Genomic DNA, 17,262 nt, shown 5'->3' on the forward strand with positions numbered 1-17,262 from the left:
GTATTTCCTTCTGGAGATCACTGCTCTTGCCTAAGATATCAGGGGGAGAAAAGCTTAATAGTTTCCCAAAAAATACAAAAGGTGGCCAGGACCTGGGCAGTGTGAGTGCCACTAAAAATCAGTTCACGTGCTGCCTTCAGCACACGTGCCATAGGTTGCCTACCCCTGGCCTAGGCAATCCCTGAGGTCTGGTCAACACTATGCTGTTAAACTGATTTTAACAGCGTTAAATCAATTTAACGCTGTACCCGTCCACAGTACAATGCACTTTAAATCGATTTAAAGGGCTCTTAAAATCAATTTCTGTACTCCTCCCCAGCGAGAGGAGTAACACTAAAATCGATATTAACATATTGATTTAGGGTTAGTGTGGCCGCAAATCGAAGTTATTGGCCGGATAGTTATAGTGATAGCTACCCACAGTGCAACGCTCCGGAAATCGATGCTAGCCTCGGACCATGGACGCACACCACCGAATTAATGTGCCTAGTGTGGACGCGTGCAATCGACTTTATAATATCTGTTTAATAAAACCAGTTTAAGTTAATTCGAAATTATCCTGTAGTGTAGACGTGCCCTCAGTTGCCTTTACTGTGGTGTTTGACAGTAACAGGCCTGGGTCACTAGCAGAACGCAGAGGTGGTAGGCAGGGCCATTAGGGCAATGCCTTTTTGTCTTACTGAAATAAATTGAGGGGATTGCCTGTTGGCAAAGTAATAAGTAGCACCCAGATGGGATGGAACCTGACCACCTAACACTTAAGAACTTGAAAGGAATCTAGAAATACCAAAAGCAAAACAGATCAGTCTCCCCATCCCCCTTTCTCCAACTCACCAGTGAGTCTGGAAGGCCACCCTAAATCTTTACATGCTTATCTTGCATTAGTAGGAGTGTAATGGTTGAGAGGCATGGAACAGTACACTAGTTGGTGGGGTTCGGGGGGAGAAAGGGATTTATTTATTAGCTGGCATTGATGTCTTAGGTCTGCGGACATAAATTTTAAATCTGAAAACGCTAAAATGCTGCTGCCAATGCCTTAATGGAATAAAATGAGACTGATTTTTCAGGACAGTATTGTCCAGTACAGTTGCTAACTGTTTTTCAGTTTGATATAACACACCAGTAATTATAATTTGCTAAAGAATTGTCTGCACCACCGCTGCTGCTGCTGAACTGATTTGAGTGCTAATGTAGGCAGACAGCATTTGTTCACCAGCCTTGCTGCCTAGACCTAATCTGAGCTGCGTCAAATGACAAAGGGATGAAAATGTTGGTGCCTTGTCACATCTAGTATTAAGCTAGTGACTATGTAAGAAACGGGCCTTTAGTTTTAAGTTTTCAGATGCCACGGGCTCGTATGGGCACTGTAAAAGGGGCCTGAAAACAATAGCGCTAAACTTTATTGTTGGCTAGCCTGTATTTGGTCCCAAATACAACTTTTTTGGCAAACCGGAGATCCCTTATAAAGTCTAGGACAAATAGAAACATGTCAACAATTTACAAATAAATCCACTTAACCATTTGTTTTTTAACTACCATCTCCATGCACTGAGAACCTGAAACTGACACTGATTTCGGCAGTGAAACTGGCTTGGTTTTTTCATTGCCCAAGCTGAAAGAAATGTAAAATTATAAACACCATAAATAGTGTCACGTCAAACAGGCTTACTCAAATCACTTTTAGAGTTAAGATTTTATTTATAAAAGTGGTAGAAATGTTTGTTTACCACACATGATTTTCGGTTGATGGAATTCCTTGAATTAAAATTTTGGGGTGGGAGGAGAGTGTCAGGAAAAATGAATGTTGCTTATGCTGGCATTTCTGCAAATTGCTCATGGCAAAACATTTTTGGGAAAAGCTTATATATAAAAAATGCAAACCAAAGTTGTCTGCTTTCTGCTCTAAAAATGGAGGTTTGTTGCTATTTCTAGTCTGCCAATTTTCTTGCCTTTTAGCCTTATTTCCATCAAAACTCCTTGTTTTTGTTTTAGTCCCCTTTCCTTCAGCTCCCCTCCCAACTCAGAACAATTCCCCTCCCCCATTTTTTCCCCTATCTGGCTGGTCTCTGGCCTAGTCTATGTTGAAAACTTGAAACTGCTGAACTAGGTCGATTTTTAGGAATAGTTTTTAGTTTAAACCCCGTAAATGTTGAGCAGAGACAAACTGATACACATCTGGGTGGTCAGTTTTTACTCTGGGGAATATCACTGGATAGGAGTTGGAGTAGGAACACACTGTGAAAGCAGTGCGAACATCCCAAATGCCAGCAAAGCATTGGAGCTTTCAGTTTTACCTTAATTTGACAAAGTATTCAAAGCCAAAACAATCCGAGAAACACAACTTGTCACTAGTTGCTATATAAAGCATCTTTGCTATTTTAACCCATCTCTTTTAGCCTCAGGCCTTACCGCTTGCAAATTAGATTTAAACTCAGTTGAATTTAATCCAGACCAGCGAATACCATAATTATACTAATGATAATTGTAGATTTGTTTTGCATCGTGTCGTCATAGGCTAGAATTGAAGTTACTTGCAAATGCACAGTTAAGACACCTATACCGTAACATGTTTGGATTCCTTCCAAGTTTCCTGGTCTTGCAATGCTTTTTGTGGTGATAATTGTGACATCCCTGTAAGGATTTTACTCTTGAATTACTGATCCGTACTTTCAACCTTAACTCTATTTAATGTATTTTTAATATTCATAGATAACATCTACATTAGCCAGATCCTTGACTTATATGAACTGGTATAGCTACATTAATTTCAGTGGAGCTGTGCAGATTTACAACAGCGGAATATCTGGCTCTTGAGTGTCACATATGATTCAAAAGGGACTGGAGCAAGTCCCCGTCTTTGAAAGATGCAAATTGTTTTCATGTAGTTTGTCAGTGGGATTATCAGGTAATCCTTTTATGTAGATTTTAAATGGCATATCCCTGTCAAATCTTGGAACAATAGAGAAAGACTGGTTCTAAAAAGTCAGTCATTTTTATGCAGCTGATTTAGGAAAATAAATCAAGATGGAACTGTTTTTGGAAATGTATGCCAGCATTTGGCCCAGTTTCTAGCTTCTAGTATATTGATTGGAGAGAAGTAACAACTTGGTGCAGCATAATCGCCATATTTGGGGTCGGAAAGGAATTTTCCTCCAGGGCAGATTGGCAGAGGCCCTGGAGGTTTTTCGCCTTCCTCTGCAGCGTGAGGCACAAGTCACTTGCTGGTGGATTCTCTGCAGCTTGAGGTCTTCAAACCACAATTTGAAGACTTCAATAACTCAGGCATAGGTTAGGGGTTTGTTATAGAAGTGGATGGATAGGGTTCTGTGGCCTGCTTTGTGCAGGGGGTCGGACTAGATTATCATAATTGTCCCTTCTGACCCTGGAATCTATGAGTCTATGAGTCTATAATTTGTTATAGCATTTTATAGTGATTAGATACTGTTTTCTTCATACATTCATCTTGCCTCCTAAAGCGTGGAAAACAGATGTGCTCTGAGCTGCATGTTTGAATAATCCTAACTGTACACAACACACAGTTCATAAGCAGCTCTCTAATGTTCCTTTTGTCTTTAAAGAAACGCACCTCTTTTACTTTGAGTGTCAATCAGTTTCCAGTTTCTTCCACCATCCAGCTGTGGCACCCTTGCCTTTATAGCACGGTGAATGTGACTGATAACACCCCTTTAATATCAAGACATCTCTGAAGGCCTAGTCCCATGGTCTCTGGAGTGTCACAGTAGTAGCCTGTCTCCTATTACATTGCAGAATGCACTTCCTCAGTGTATGCAATCCAATCAGAAGATGAACTTCTCGGCTAGAGCCTAGAGTGTCCTTGAATCCCTCTGTCATAACTATAAAGGGAAGGGAATGGCTCTCCTATGTACAATACTGTAAAATCCCTCATGGCCAGAGACACCAAAATCCTTTTACCTGTAAAGGGTTAAGAAGCTCAGGAAACCTGGCTGACACCTGACCCAAAGGACCAGTAAGGGGACAAGATACTTTCAAATCTTGGTGGGGGGAAGGCTTTTGTTCGTGCTCTTTGTTTTGCGGGTTGTTCGCTCTTGGGACTAAGAGGGACCAGACATCAATCTAGGCTCTCCAAATCTTTCTGAACCAGTCTCTCATATTTCAAACTTGTAAGTAATAAGCAGGCAAAGCGTGTTAGTTTTATTTTTGTTTTCTCAACTTGTAAATGTTCCTTTTTGCTGAGAGGATTTTGCCTCTGTTTGCTGTAACTTTGAACCTAAGGCTAGAGGGGGTTCCTCTGGGCTCTTTGAATGTGATTACCCTGTAAAGTTATTTTCCACCCTGATTTTACAGAGGTGATTTTTACCAGTTGGATCTGGACTCACCAGGAACTGGTGGGAGAAAGGAGGGGGGATGGTTAAATTATCCTTATGTTAAGATCCAAGGGGTTGGATCAGCATTCACCAGGAACTTGGTGAAGAAGTCTCTCAAGACTATCCAGAAAAGGGAGCTAGTGTTTGAGAGTTTTCCAGATAACTCAGACATCTGGATGGTGGCAGCGAGACCAGATCTAAGCTGGTAGTTAAGCTTAGAGGCGTTCATGCAGGTCCCCACATCTGTACCCTAAAGTTCAGAGTGGGGAAGGAACCTTGACAGCCTCTGATCCCCGTTTACTGTTCCCCCTTTTTGTGGCAGCTCCACTCTGGCTGTGGAGTATAGGAACTGGTTGAGCAGGTCTGGATCTGTTGTCTCAACTTGGAATGGAATGTTTGATTCAAGTATTACACATTGGTCTCCTGAGCCCAGATCCTGCCTCTCACTATGTTAGTATATGCCGGGGTGTTTGTGTAGCACAAGTGCTCTGAAAATGTCAAATGTTGTCTGTGTAAGTACTGTACTAAGTAATTATGCCAATTAATAATAAAGTGAAAAATTATATATCCTCTTAAAAGCTCCCAGGTACTTGGAGAATAAAGCCTGTCCCAATAGAAGCAATTGCCGTATATATAATATGTGCTTTGAAATCTGAAAGTATGAACTGTACAGTATGCCCGACTTTTCCTCTGCTACTAGATTTTTGTACACTTTGCACAGTTGCTACTATGCAAGTGGGTTTGTTTCCGATCAGAGAGCTGGCAGGGCAGCAATAGCCCAGTGATTGGCAGTGTTTCAATGCTACAGCCATCCTTCATTGAGACCAGGGGTAGGCAACCTTTGGCATGCGTGCCGAAGACGGCACTTGAGCTGATTTTCAGTGGCACTCACACTGCCTGGATCCTGGCCACCGGTCCGGGGGGCTCTGTATTTTAATTTAGTTTTAAATGAAGCTTCTTAAACATTTTAAGAAAAACCTTATTTACTTTACATACAAGAATAGTTTAGTTATGTATTATAGACTTATACAAAGAGATCTTCTAAAAATGTTAAAATGTATGACTGGCACGCAAAACCTTAAATTAAGTGACTAAATGAAGACTCGGCACACCACTTCTGAAAGGTTGCCAACCCCTGATTGAGACTATTCTCACTTCCACAGTCAGCTGGGGTTTTGGAGTGACTACTTTTGACACATGCACACGTTTTATTTGTTTGTGGTGTATTTTAAGGTTCAGGCGATGAAAACAGGAATAAAAAGACAACAGAGGCTGAGGCAGGTCAAATCCTGAAAGACCAGTCTTTGTCTTTGAGCACTACATTTTCATCTTCTAGGTAGGTCACTCCAAAAGAACTAGAAACAATCAATAAATAGTAAACGTCATTTTGGGACTCTCTATAGGAGCATATGTGTTCTATGGATCAATATCCAACCACAAATGGAGCCTATTCTTTTGTGTCCTTAACAGTAGAGTATTCCTGAGGTAATTACTGAAAACCAAGCTGAGAAAACAGATACCTGAACCAAAGACAGATTTAAAAATGGACTGAACTGTGATTTCTAGAGAAGATGAAAGTGTCAAAACAGTGGATAGCAGAATTTGGAAGTCTATGGAGAGCTAGGAGAATTTGCTTCAGATAGAGTTAAAAAGATTTCTGCTTGAACTGGATAATCAGACTACAAAATCAGCCTTGATTGTGTGGAGGATTCATTTTGTCTTGGATTTGTTCCTTGACAGTCTTGAGGAAAGGTAACCTATTGGAGGAAAATACAAAGATCCACATTTATCTAAATTATACACTGTGTTTAAACAGCAGCAACAACAACAAAACCCACAAGGCTTCTAGCAGTATTAAAGTGACAGTTTTAAAAATTGAGATTTCCTCTTGCTGTGGCTGGAGAACTCGAGTTCAGTTTCAGAAACACTCACCTTTTCACTGCAGCAGAGGAAGCTGATAAGTATTTAGATTACTTGGCCAATAGTGGGTGAGGTAGAAGATGAGCAATTCATTTTGCACACCTCAGACTAGGACTGAATTAATCTGGGTCTACCTCCATAGCTAAACGGGAGAGTTACGGATGCATTCTGCTGAGCACCTGCTTTCAGAGCCTCTTTAGTTTTATTGTTTGTTTAAATGTAAAACTGGAATCATCTTCTTCTAAACTGTATTCATTTGGCCAACACAGCTTACAACAGAGCTGGTTCTTAGTTCTCAGAGGCCATTTGGAAGGCTGTCTAAAGCAGACTCCTAAGAGGAAGTAGAACTTTCTTCTCATCTAACCCACATATTCCAGTCCTTTCATTGAAGGGGACCTTTGTCTTGCTTCTGTGGGAGAGCTCACAGACAAGCAGACTGTGATTACAGGAATAAAAATGGGCTGCTCCCATCTCCATGCATCTTTCTCAGAATCCTCCTCATCACTCCATTCTCTCTGAGGCTGCAGTTCTCTGACCTAATCTACTGAGCCACAGAATCTCCACTGTTCCTACAACACAGAATATTTGTTAATTTGTTCCAAGTTATCCAGGCTTTGAGAGACCAAATTTATGTGCCTGGAACTTTAATACCGCCCCCCCCCCCGGTTTGGTTTTGTTTTTGTTTCCCATTTCCTTTTTAATGTAACTTCCTCTCTCCTCTTATCAAGGAGATCTTCTGCCAGTCAGGAATATTGCTCTCCTTGTCTTAAATTTAGACGTTACCCATACTTATAAGCAGATTATAGAGTTCTAGCATGACATTCTTTTACTGAAAATGATGTTCTTAAAAGTTTGTAACCCAAGTCAGATTTGATCCAGATGTCCTAAGATTCTATAAACATCTTCCCTACCAGCCTATCCGATGACCATTACCACAAGACTCTCTCTACCTACTTTGAAGCCCTTACTAGCTAGATAGCTACTTACAACACTTTTTCTCTAGTCTGTTATGAGGATTGCATTTCAGAGAATTATGAGCCTCAGCTGTCAAAACATAGATTCATAGACTCTAGGACTGGAAGGGACCTCGAGAGGTCATCGAGTCCAGTCCCCTGTCCTCATGGAAGGACCAAATACTGTCTAGATCATCCCTGATAGATATTTATCTAACCTACTCTTCAATATCTCCAGAGATGGAGATTCCACAACCTCCCTAGGCAATTTATTCCAGTGTTTAACCACACTGACAGTTAGGAACTTTTTCCTAATGTCCAACCTAAACCTCTCTTGCTGCAGTTTAAGCCCATTGTTTCTTGCTCTCTCCTTAGAGGCTAAGATGAACAAGTTTTCTCCCACCTCCTTATGACACCCTTTTAGATACCTGAAAACTGCGGTCATGTCCCCTCTCAGTCTTCTCTTTTCCAAACTAAAGAAACCCGATTCTTTCAGCCTTCTTTCATAGGTCATGTTCTCTAGACTTTTAATCATTCTTACTGCTCTTCTCTGGACCCTCTCCAGTTTCTCTGCATCTTTCTTGAAATCGTGGAATCATAGAATATCAGGGTTGGAAGGGACCTCAGGAGGTGATCTAGTCCAACCCCCTGCTCCAAGCAGGACCAGTTCCCAAGTAAATCATCCCAGCCAGGGCTTTGTCAAGCCTGACCTTAAAAACCTCTAAGGAAGAAGAGTTCACCACCTCCCTAGGTAACCCATTCCAGTGCTTCACCACCCTCCTAGTGAAAAAGTTTTTTCTAATATCCAACCTAAACCTCCCCCATTGCAACTTGAGACCATTACTCCCTGTTCTCAGGTACCACTGAAAACAGTCTGGATCCATCCTCTTTGGAACCCCCTTTCAGGTAGCTGAAAGCAGCTATCAAATCCCCCCTCATTCTTCTCTTCTACAGACTAAATAATCCCAGTTCCCATAGCCTCTCCTCATAAGTTATGTGTACCAGCCCCCTAATTGTTTTTGTTGCCCTCCGCTGGACTCTTTGCAATTTCTCCACATCCTTCTTGTAATGTGGGGCCCAAAACTGGACACAGTACTCCAGATGAGGCGTCACCAGTTTCGAATAGAGGGGAATCATCATGTCCCTCGATCTGCTGGCAATGCCCCTACTTATACAGCCCAAAATGCCGTTAGCCTTCTTGGCCACAAGGGCACACTGTCGCCTTATATCCAGCTTCTCATCCACTGTAACCCCTAGGTCCTTTTCTGCAGGACTGCTGCCTAGCCATCCAGTCCCTAGTCTGTAGCAGTGCATGGGATTCTTCTGTCCTAAGTGCAGGACTCTGCACTTGTCCTTGTTAAACCTCATCAGGTTTCTTTTGGCCCAATCCTCTAATTTGTCTAGGTCCCTCTGTATCCTATCCCTACCCCCCAGCGTATGTACCACTCCTCCCAGTTTAGTGTCATCTGCAAACATGCAGAGAGTGCAGTCCACGCCATCCTCTAGACCATTAATGAAGGTATTGGACAAAACCGGCCCCAGGACCGACCCTTAGGGACACTCCGCTTGAAACCGGCTGCCAACTAGACATGGAGCCGTTGATCCCTACCCATTGAGCCCGACGATCTAGCCAGCTTTCTATCCACCTTATAGTCCATTCATCCAGCCCATACTTTTTTAACTTGCTGGCAAGAATACTGTGCGAGGTTCTATCTAAAGCTTTGCTGAAGTCAAGGAATAAAACATCTACTGCTTTCTCCTCATCCACAGACCCAGTTGTCTGCTCATAGAAGGCAATTAGGTTAGTCAGGCATGACTTGCCCTTGGTAAATCCATGCTGACTATTCCTGATCACTTTCCTCTCTTCTAAGTGCTTCAGAATTGATTCCTTGATTCCAGTCCTGCTCCATGGTTTTTCCAGGGACTGAGATGAGACTGACTGGCCTGTAGTTCCCCAGATCCTTCTCCTTCCCTTTTTAAAAGATAGGCACTACATTAGCCTTTTTCCAGTCATCTGAGACCTTCCCTGTTCGCCATGAGTTTTCAAAGATAATGGCCAATGGCTCTGCAGTCACATCCTCCAACTCCTTTAGCACCCTCAGATGCAGCGCATCTGGCCCCATGGACTTGTGCTCGTCCAGTTTTTCTAAATAGTCCCGAAGCACTTCTTTCTCCACAGAGGGCTGGTCACCTTTTCCCCATACTGTGCTGCCCAGTGCCGAGAACTGGACACAATACTCCAGCATCACACATTTGACTCATATTTAGCTTATGGTCCACTATAACCCCTAGATCCCTTTCTGCCAAACTCCTTCCGAGACAGTCTCTTCCCATTCTGTATGTGTGAAACTGATTGTTCCTTCCTGAGTGGAGCATGTTGCATTTGTCTTTGTTAAGCTTCATCCTGTTTATCTCAAACCACTTCTCCAATTTGTCCAGATCTTTTTGAATTTTGACCCTATCCTTCAAAGCAGTTGCAATCCCTCCCAGTTTGGTATCATCTGCAAACTTAATAAGCATACTTTCTATGCCAATATCTAAGTCATTGATGAAGATATTGAACAGAGCCTGTCCCAAAACAGACCCCTACAGAACCCCATTTGTTATACCTTTCCAGCAGGATTGGGAACCATTGATAACTATTCTCTGAGTACGGTTATCCAGCCAGTTATGCGCCCACCTTATAGTAGGCCCATCTAAGTTGTATTTGCCTAGTTTATCGATAAGAATATCACGCGAGACCGTGTTAAATGCCTTACTAAAGTCTAGGTATACCACATCCACCGCTTCTGCCTTATCCACAAGACTCGTTATCCTATCAAAGAAAGCTATCAGATTGGTTTGACATGATTTGTTCTTTGCAAATCCATGCTGGCTATTCCCTATCACCTTACCACCTTCCAAGTGTTTGGTCTTCCTCTTGCTTCTAATGTACTGATAAAAAGTCTTCTTGTTTCCCTTTATTCCCGTAGCTAGTTTGAAGTCATTTTGTGCCTTTGCCTTTCTAATCTTGCCCCTGAATTCCTGTGCTGTTTGCCTATATTCATCCTTTGTAATCTGTCCTAGTTTCCATTTTTATATGACTCCTTTTTATTTTTTACATCATGCGAGATCTCATGGTTTAGTCAAGGTGGTCTTTTGCCACATTTTCTATCTTTCCTACCCAGCGGAATAGCTTTCTTTTGGGCCCTTGATAGTGTCCCTTTGAAAAACTGTCAGCTTTCCTCAGCCATTTTCCCCCTCAGTCTTGATTCCCATGGGACCTTACCTATCAGCTCTCTGAGCTTCCCAAAATCCGCCTTCCTGAAATCCATTGTCTCTATTTTGCTGTACTCCCTTCTACCCTTCCTTAGATTTGCGAACTCTATGATTTCATGATCACATACACCCAAGTGAGGCCCTAACCATACAACCCTGGTGTATTACACCTTTCATGCTTCTGAAAATGGTATTTAGAAAGGAGTTTATTCTTACTGTGAAATCGAACGGTCCTTCACAGAGTAAAACACATTTTTTCTAAATTTTCAGTTATAGTAACATTTAGGTGTCACTTGTCTGAATTTTTTTCTGTCTCCTGTGGGCTCCAAGTGTGCCTTCTAAGTTGACTCTTCGTTTTAATGTTTTCACCACACTTCTCTGACTGCATTGTATAAATGCTGATAGTTTCACTTTATTAAATAGAAAACAGGAAAGTTGACTACACTTGTGTCTAGAGGACTTGAAGTTTCAGTCTCTATCTAAGACTTGCTCATGTCTCTCCAAGTTTCAAGTGCCAATAGGCTTAATTTTATTTTCATGTGCCACCACTCCTTTCTCCAAGTCATATAAAAAGTATTGCTGTTTACATCCAATTGACTTGCATAGATTAGTACAGTGGTCCCCAAACTTTTGCGGGTCACAGCTCCAGCCCCCCTTACCCTTGTCCATGCCCGCACCCTGCTCAGGTCCAGGAGCAGGGCTGCTGCTCGGGGTAGTGGTGGTGGTGGAAACACGGACAAGGGTAAGAGGGCTGAGGCTGGAGGTGGGTCTGGGGCCATGGCCAGGGGCCGAGGTTGGGGGTGGGAGTGGAGCCACAGCTGAGTTGCAGTGCAGGCCAGCAGCCTGCCCTGCGGCAAGGTGCGGCTCCGTTCCCAGCCTCTGCTCTGGGCCAGGAATGGAGTCGAGGCTGGGGGTGAGGCCAGGAGCCAGGACCGAGCAGAGCTGGGGCCGGGGAGGGGCTGAGTGGCACTCCCTCCTTACCTCTGTGGGGACTGGCCCGAGCCCACTGCACTCCCTGCACCTGAATGTTCCTTCTTACCCCCCGGCAGGGGCATGCTCTGCACTTTAGGGACCTCTGCATTAGTGGAATGCAGAAGTCTTACTAGAAGACTAGACTTGTATCCTGTAGCAAATGTATTGATAGTCTAAAATATTTGGGGATAAGAAGGTCGTTTTGAATTCTCAGCACACATGTCTAAAAAATGTAGGTTTGATATCAGACTTAATCAACATGTACATTAACTTGAATCCTGTGTCAATGCTGGTATCAGTGGGGTTTGCACAGGCTATATTGGGGAAGCATTTGGTCCTATGTAGTGAATTTCGTGCTGCAGTCTGAAATCAAAGCTATGACATGTCGACATAAGAAGGCCCTGGGAAAACGGTAGTGTGAGCTGCTGTGGAAGGTTAAAAGCTTTTTATATAGATATATTTATCTGTTTTAGTTAATAACAATTAACTTTTAATATGGAAATCTGGCCTGTCTTTAAGTTAGAACAGGGCCATGTTATGATACCCTTGTGTTGAGTTGTTTTTTTGAGTAGTAGTTACAATACAGGGTAGTCCCATTTTAAAATTGAGTTGAGATTTAAGGTATTTTCATCATGAATGAGGATGGTAGTGTCGGGGACTCTAACCCAGATGGTGAGGTTCGTTGTCTGACAGTGAGAGAGACAGGCAACACCAGCAAGGTCCGATCAAAAGCTCTTTATTGACAAGTGCACGCATCAATAGAGAGCAACTCATCTCCAGAGAGAACCAGCCTGCTCTTTACATCTTAGTATAAGCCTATATAGACAGTTCCGTTGCGTCATAAATTATTCACTTGAGCAACTCACCCCCTTCTTCTAACAACTAGAAACTAGATACCTTTAGTATACATGCATGCCTAAAGTTAGAAACGTAGAGGAATTAAAAACAAACAGAGAAGAAAACCAGGGAGTGAAAACAAGGAGGCTGGGAAGCTAGGGTTCTTATCGGTTCTTCGAAGGATCTGCTCCTAACACAGCACATCTGGTACTATGCCAGGAATGCAGCCTCTCCCTTATCTCACTTTTTCCCAGCGCTTGTGAGACATACTGCTTCTCAGTGTTTTTCCACTCAGGGATTACCCAAAAACCTCTATTAGCCTGACTTTGGTCAGATTGGCATACCTGCCTTTGTCTGCTATATCTTTATTCAGGCCTAACAGTAAAATCTGGCACATGCTAAATATATATCAGTTAGATTCAAAATGTGTACCTTTAAGAACAAAAATTTACTGTGTCAGAGGAATGGATAGGAAATGTGGTAGCCCTGATTATTGCTGGATCCGTAAACAGAGTTGGGCAAAACACAGGATTTCTGGTTCACAGAGAAATTTTGAAATTCAATTTCTGTTGGACTTTCTGCATGGCCCTGCAGCAACACTGCACAACTCTGGGAACAGGGCTTCTTCAGTTATTAAACGGAGGAATTCTGACTTCTTCCTTGAGTGATGGTCCCTGTTATATTCCACTGAGGATTTACACAGGCGCACCATGCATCTGCAGCTGGAGATTTTGAAATTCATAGTGTCCATTGGTCCGCACTGAGCCCTTGTCTTGCCTCATGGTTTCGTCCAAGGTGATAAAGGGTGGGGCGGACCGATCACATTTCCAGTTCCTTCTTACTGCTGCATGGTCTGGGTTGGAACTGTTAGTGTCCTCTTCTGTGTGTGATGCACTTAAAAAATACACAATTGCACATAGCCAGTGTTAGAGTGGTTTATTGTTTTTATAGATGTTTTATAGTTTTAGGAGTAGAACTGGGTTTTTGGAGTCATTTCTTTCTCTCCCGCTCCCCCTCTCCTCCAATGCGGAAACCTCAGGCTTTAAAATATGCGCCCCCTGCCTGTGTTCCTCCTCAGTTCAAGCCTCCAGGGCGATTACAGACAATTTAGTGGAGGATTGTAAATGACACAAGTGATAAAATTAAAGACTTTGCTCAACTATTTTATATTAAATAAACAGGCTTCACTATGTAGCCATTCACTGCATTTATACTCTCGTTCCAAGGTGAAATGATCCATTCATGGGTGATCAGTCCCTGACTGAGAAGAATGGGTATAAACCTTTCTCGGATGGATGGGTGTGCCTATCCAAAACCACTGTAGTACTCTTTTATAATCAGTTACAATAACCGCGTAATTAGCATTAATTCCAACTTTTTTACCATAATTAAATATTTTCTATTTTCTCATTGGCTGTTTATGCCTTAATTAGCATCTGAATAAATACATATCAATAACTATCAATGTAACATTTTTCCAAAATATTTGCATTTTATCTAAAACACTTGTAAAAACCAGTTAGAACCAAACCATGTTTACAGTATGACTTGGGGTTATTTCCTAACTTGCCTCTTATTTCACCCAGCATTAGGCCTCACTGTTGTCAAGCCCCAAACTTCAGCCCAACAACATGGTCTTCGCTTCCATGTTAGTGCATTTCTATTTCAGAAAAACAACCCCCCCTTTGATAGGTTACACATCTCTACATTTTGAATGTTGCTATTGTGCAATAAACTAAGCTTTTGATTGTCCTCATTTAAAAAAACTAAACAAACAAACAACAAAACCCAGCAGAGAATATTTTTTCACTTCCCAGCACTCCTCTGTACAGGTGTGATTCCACATGTTCACCAGACACAGACTCCAGAACCATTTTCAGAATTAATTTTAAAATAGCTTGCTTTTTTAGAAATGTGTCTGTAAAAGAGGAAATGACCAACTGCTGACAGCTTTGACAAAGTTTTTCTTTTAACTCAGTACATCCAGGAAAAAAAAATGTAAGTAGCATTGTAGGCCTAACTTTTCAGAAGTGATTAGTGACTTTCTAGTCACTTTTGAATATTAAGCCTTAGGGATCTGTTCTAAAGGAAGGGAGAAACTGCACACCTTGTAAGTTTAACAACACATGTCCACACTTCACCCTTGCAGGCCTTCTTCCTTCATCTGTTAAACAATCAAGCAAACATATAACTACAGTCTTCAGACAGTATGCACATTGAGCAGCTGGACACACTACCTGACATTTCTGAATGTTTGGCTGCATAACTGATGGTGGAGTACACTCTGCAACAATGAAGTGATTACACATTTCATTAACTTTCCAAGGCATGTATGTTTGCCATTAATATCTTGAATGGATTGCTAAAGTACTGAAGAAAAACATGTATTAAAATAAATGGGCAAAAAAATTGTCACTCTGCCTATAAATTCTATTATGCCAGTCACTTAGTGCTCCTTGTGATTGGAAGATGGGACAATTGCAAAGCAAGGAGACTATTTTTTAGTTAATAATAATAATAATAATTAATAATGACCTTTCTTTTAAATAGCAAACTGTTGCAGCAGAACTTAATAGCAGAAGTGTGTGTTGCTTTTAATTAAGGCTGTATTTGTCAGAGGAGGGACCAGTGATTCTCAGCAGGTTCATTTTGTAATAAGCATCCACATTTCCCCTAATGATTTTCCTCACATGGACCACATCTTCATAAAGAGTTTGTCCTGCAGACCACTTCCCCTTCCATTCATGATCTCTTAACATCCCTGTGGCAACTACACTACAATCTTTTATGTAGGAATTAGAAAAGCACCACTAGAAAAAATATTTCTGCACTGCTAGCTGTCTTTTAATATAAATGTAATGCATTTGTTTTGTTTTGTTTTTAAGGTGGAAAAGATTAATCAAGTCCAAGCCAAGTCCCTTTACCTGCAAGTTGAAAAGTTGCGTCAGAATCTAAATAAACCGGACAACACTATTAGTGCGGTTCAGCAGGTCCTAGAGGAGGGTCGTAGCACGGATATTCTCTTGGCTCGGGATTGCATGCTGGCTCACGTACAGGAGCTGAAGAATGTGAGAGGCCTTCTACAACTGCAGGACGATGACAGAATCATGTTCACTCCTCCTGACCAGGCTCTGTATACAGCCATTAAATCAATGGGGTTTGTCAGCAGTGGGGCTTTTGCTCCTCTGACCAGGAAAGGTCTCAAACGTGCACTACAGGGCAGAGTGGCCTCCTTCACAGTGACATGCTATGACCATGATGGTGACCCACGCCTTTCAGGGGGTGATATGATCTCTGCAGTGGTGATGGGTCCTGATGGAAACCTGTTCAGCACAGATGTCCATGATCAGCAGAATGGAACCTACCTGGTCAGTTACAGACCACAGCTGGAGGGAGAACATCTAGTCTCTGTCATGATGTGCAACCATCACATTGAGAACAGTCCGTTCAAGATCATGGTAAAATCTGAGTTTGGTTACATTGTCATTGGACTACCAGGGCTTTCATTTGTCAGCGAGGAAAACAACGATGGCAAGCTGTGTCGCCCCTGTGGAGTTTGCGTAGACAGAGAAGGGTACATCATGGTGGCTGATCGCAGTAATAACTGCATTCAGATATTTAAGCACTGTGGCACCTTTCATTACAGATTTGGCACCTTGGGTTCTGCACCTAGTCAGTTCGATCACCCTGCTAGTGTTGCCTGTGATATCTCATGTAGGATTGTCGTGGCTGACAAGGATAATCATCGCATCCAGATCTTTAATTTGATAGGCAGTTCATTCTGAAATTTGGGGAAAAGGGAAACAAGAATGGACACTTCAGTTACCCATGGGATGTGGCAGTCAACGCCAAGGGCAAAATCCTGGTCTCTGACACAAAGAACCGTCGGATTCAACTGTTTGGACCTGATGGTGGGTTTCTGGATAAATATGGCTTTGAGAGGGCACTCTCAAAGCATCTTGATCATCCCAGAGGTTTTACCTTCAATCAAGACGGCTACCTGGTGGTAACAGATTTTAATAATCATCGCCTTGTAACAGTTGATCCAGATTACTACTAGTTGACACACTTCCTTGGGTCAAAAGGCACCAGCAACGGCCAGTTCCTGTGCCCACAGGGCGTGGCTGTGGATCAAGAGGGGTGCATCATTGTGGCCAATTCTAGGAACAACTGAGTGCAGATATTATTTAAGTCAAATGGCAGATTTTTATGCAAATTTGGCACTCAGGGAAGTGGCTTTGGTCAAATGGACCGACCTTCAGGTATAGCTGTCACCTCTGATGGCATGATTGTTGTGGTTGACTTCGGAAACAATCGAATTCTCATCTTCTAATCTGTGTTACCTGAATTAGGAAGAAACTGTCTCAAGGAAATTCTTTTTTAGAGAACGAAAAAATACGTTAATTCCAATCCACCTCATCTTTAATTTTTTTTACAGATGAATATACGTATCTTTTCTGCAGGGAGTGATCCTGTAAAATTGTAAATTCTATTTACCTCGTTATCTTTGTGTTCTCCGCCTCCCTCCCGCCCTCCCAGCTGTAAGTTTGACCTCTTCCCCACATGGGGCATCATGCACAAATGTGTTGCTGTGCACATTAGGTGGTTACATGATGAAGGATTTGTGTTCTTGACCGTACTGTGGTTTTGTGGGGGGCAGGTTGTTGGGAGGGGGGGTGGTTGTTTTTGTTTTAAATCCTGCTGCAGGAGATAACTTTTTCCTGGTCTCCTTTTTATAACTCATTGTGTTTTTAGCATAGAGATGTGAAGTCTGGTGGAATTTCTGTTGACCTTCGCCATGTCATATTACGTTGCTGCACAAGACTCGAGAAGACCACACACCTGTCTTTATTTGTGGGAGGCATAATGTCTTCCTTTACAGTTTCTGTTTACTTAATTCACTGGATCTGATTACAGGACAACAAGACTATTTGATTTAGAAGTATTTCACATCATGTTGGGAGGATTTTGGTGTT

At 42.2% G+C, this 17,262-nt stretch overlaps 1 pseudogene; it reads left to right on the forward strand.

Moving 5' to 3' along the window:
- LOC127033506 (E3 ubiquitin-protein ligase TRIM71-like) overlaps nt 1-16,619 on the forward strand; it is a 41,510-nt pseudogene extending 24,891 nt beyond the window's left edge.
- The last annotated feature ends 643 nt before the right edge of the window (nt 16,620-17,262 follow it).

This window comes from Gopherus flavomarginatus, chromosome 13 (assembly GCF_025201925.1).
Source record: "Gopherus flavomarginatus isolate rGopFla2 chromosome 13, rGopFla2.mat.asm, whole genome shotgun sequence".
NCBI lineage: Eukaryota > Metazoa > Chordata > Testudines > Testudinidae > Gopherus > Gopherus flavomarginatus.